The following is a 3882-nucleotide window of genomic DNA, read 5'->3' as shown; positions in this document are numbered from 1 at the left end:
ATGACACGAGTTGGCTACTTGGAAATTGGTCAAATTTTTATTGATTGGTCGTCTAATTTTTTACGAGAAATATAAACGGTAAAATAGAATATAATTTCCCCCTTACGGATGCCGCGCAGCTACAGAACGGATAGACGCACTGTAATATATACATTAATTTACTTCGATGGGCTTGAGATCAGCTTAACAAGAGGATCATCTTAATTACTTAATTAATTCATGAACTATTACTTAATTTATTTGCAGAGGATTGATTTGTAATTAAGTATGTATAGTTTATACCACTAAATTATTAACAACGACGTAAATTATGAACACGTTAGGATATCCTTATTATATTGCGACTTGTGAGTTTCCTATTATATATTTTACATACCCAATTAATATATATATTAAATCTGGCCCTAACATAAAACGTAAGTTTTAATCTTTACATACTTATAAATGATATAAGTACTAAAACGTTGCTGTGGATTAAGCAATTATTTACCCTTATTTTGACAATGTTATCTGCTTTATATTGTTGGAACAGCCGAAAGGAAGATATATCAAAGGCTTTTTCGAACAAGAGGAAGTAAAAGAGGCAGTATTTAAATTGTTCAATTAAATTAACGCCAAGTGAGTTTAAGATTCAGACAATGATGCTCATTTTCTTTCTGGAAAATGGTCCTTTTTTCATCCTCTCTTTTTGCAGAACGCTGACGAAGGCGTTTGCTAATTAGTCTGAAACTAACCGCAAACTGTGTAACTAGCTGCAAAAAGGAGCGTCGGTTCTTATCTAGGTTATTGTCTCAGGAGGAACACAAAGACAGAGACAGTTATTATTCAATTTTAGAGTCTTTTGTATTTATATTGTTGAGTTACTGAGTCAGATAATGTATTGAAAATAAAGTAATGTATTGAATAAAACAATAAAGGAAACAGTCTAATAATATTTTATGTTTTTATGTATTTAAAATTGCAAAAGAAGTGATGAAAATAAATTCTTTTGTGTATTACTTAATATAAACGTTTCAACCTTTGTTGTGCTTTTCTTTAATTTATTTTATGCTACTTCTCAAGTTCAAATAAACCTAATAAATAATCAAACTACCGGTTTTCTTTTAATACGCACGGGGTTTTGTTTGATAAATGCACGAATTATGTTTCTTTTAACTTAATTTTCTAAACTTAAAATTAAGTTTTAATTTTCAAGCTGTACTCGAGTATACTGGGTGCGTCTCGAAAGTGGCTCACCCCTATAACTTTTTTATTTTTTCAGATAATAAAACGAGATTTGGTATGTTAGTATATGACATAAATTGGGATTGATTGGCGTATTCAATTGTTTTTGGTAACTTCCTGTTTCACCGGAAATGACTACAATTTTGATTTTTAAATGGCACCCTTCGTATGTTTTTATTTTATTCGATAGGAAATGACATTCTGAATAGAATAATGTATCATGTGTCAACTTTTAACATTTTCGCTTACAAAAAAATCGTATTTTAAATTTCAATTTAGAGTGCTACGGCTGTGTTAAAAACACTAATTTTTAATCAAGAAATCTTGGAAAAAGAGATTTGATTATCTAATGTTTTTCTTATCTTGTCCCTGGCGGATTAAAAGATGCACAAATCGTTTTTTTAATCATATCTCAATTTTTTCAAATTATTTTTCCAATTATTAGCACATTTGGAAAAAGCATTTTTTACGAATAATTTGGTACCACACACTTAATATTCTGAGTCAAATTGTCGTTATGAATCGTATGTTACAATTCCAAATAAACCATATGCGAAAATGTCAAAAGTTGACATATGATATGTCATTCTACGCAGAGTGTCATTTTTTATCGAATAAAGTAAAAATATACCGAGAGTGTCATTTAAAAATCAAAATTTGTAGTCATTTCCGGTGAAACAGGAAGTGACCAAAAATAATTGAATACGTCAATCAATCCTAATTTATGTCATATACTAACATACCAAATCTCTTTTTTTTTTATCTAGAAAAATAAAAAAGTTATAAGGGCGAGCTACTTTAGAGACGCACCCGGTATAGTAATATTAGTAATAGATATCTATTCCAATTTTCATTGTTGGATAAATATGTAACATTTTGTTTATTTAGTATATCTTGGTATAACATACATAGAAGAAATTTATATTTTACTTGTAACTTAAAATAAAAAAAAATCATAAAGTTTAAAAGATCCAATTTATAGATAAGTATTTCTTACATACACTATTCGAAACAATAAAATAAAATTATAAAAAGAATTCCTGGTTTATAGAAGAGAATCTACAAATAAAAAAAACAGAAAAATATCATAAATTAAATGATAAAATTTAAATTAATTTATTTTATAACTTGTTCTTTGTGTTTTTTGGTTCTCATAATAGGAGTGAGATATACCTCCTGAAATGTTAAGCATTTTTTGTTGGTTAGACTAATTGTCTTTACTAGGGAACCTGCTAACTAACAAAACCTTTTCAGTTATGAATTTTTTAAGTGTGTTAAACTTGAAACATTGGTATGGGGACAGTACTTCTATTATTATTATAATTCCTTTTTATTAAAATTCAGACCAGTTGGATTCTTTGGAATAGTTATTAAGGATTTCTCTGCCGGTACTGTTTTACTTGTGAATTCCAGGCAGAGTACTTTCATTTCGTTTAATAAGATAAGCGGGGTTATTTACAAATTTAACGTTTGATTTACGTAACCTATTCTTCTCAAATATCTCAAATATTGTTGAGCGCATCCGAAGTAAGTTACATTAAAAGATATATTTAAAACAACATAGGTTCCTGTATTTCATTTAAATGATGGTTTGATATACAGCTGGTCAAAATATTACCTCTTTGACTTTGTTTAACAATCCTGGGTTTGGTTTGGAATAAAAAATATATTTCCATCTGTAACATTAAATTCTTCCAATATCTTAAATTGAAAACAACATATAATAATAATAGCTCCCGTATATAGCGTTTAACGCCTTGGGAGTAGCAAGGTACAGCTTGCCATGCTAGAGCCTTTCGGTATACAAGGAAGGTAATGTGGCTAGCACTACGCTGCAACCGCCTATTATTACCTCAGGATTGTGAATTCCAGGTACTCATTTAAGGCTGAGTCGACCTAGGTACCCAAACTATTTTTATTTTAATTAAAAATAGTCGGCTGATGAAATGCCGGGTGTAGGATTCGAAACCTTCTACCTTGAGATTGGTAAACGAGAGCCTGTACCTCTACGCCACCGGGCACCTGAAAACAACATACAACGATAAAATAATTGTCCTAATGCGATTTAAAACTTGATTTTTAATAGTACGTCATAAATTATACTTCAGTTTATATCACATTCCCCTGACTTCCACATTTTATTATGTAATAAAATTGCGCAATCTGAATTAGGCATTTAAAATCCGTTTGTTACTGGAAGAGAAACAGCCTCGACAGCAATAAAAAAGTTCTTATGTCTCCGACTGGAAAACTTTCAAGCATGTAATTTTAAAATGACATATATAATAATTCTAAAATATTCATCCCATTATTTTAGCTTTCAACGAAATGTAACATTTTACTTTGTTGGGATATCCTTATTATATTGCGTTCCTAGGTCGTAAGATATATTTTAAGTGACATACGTATATAAATTCTGAGTTTAAGCAAAAAAGGAATACATACATACAAAGACGACCGATTTATAAAAACATGTTTTTATTAAAATGTCTTGGCTTACTAATGTTAAATTGGTTTTTAATAGTAAATTGTAGCAATGTTTCTGATAATGGTTTTATATATACGCATCCAGAAGACATAAATGGTAAGTTTTTAACTAAATAGAAAATTAAAATAACAATTCTGTGTGCACTAAGTGCGCATATTTGAAGTGAAACT

The sequence above is a fragment of the Sitophilus oryzae genome, unplaced genomic scaffold (assembly GCF_002938485.1).
Source record: "Sitophilus oryzae breed Bouriz unplaced genomic scaffold, Soryzae_2.0 scaffold_906_pilon_pilon, whole genome shotgun sequence".
NCBI classification, from domain to species: domain Eukaryota; kingdom Metazoa; phylum Arthropoda; class Insecta; order Coleoptera; family Curculionidae; genus Sitophilus; species Sitophilus oryzae.
Note: the sequence above shows the minus strand (reverse complement) of the source record.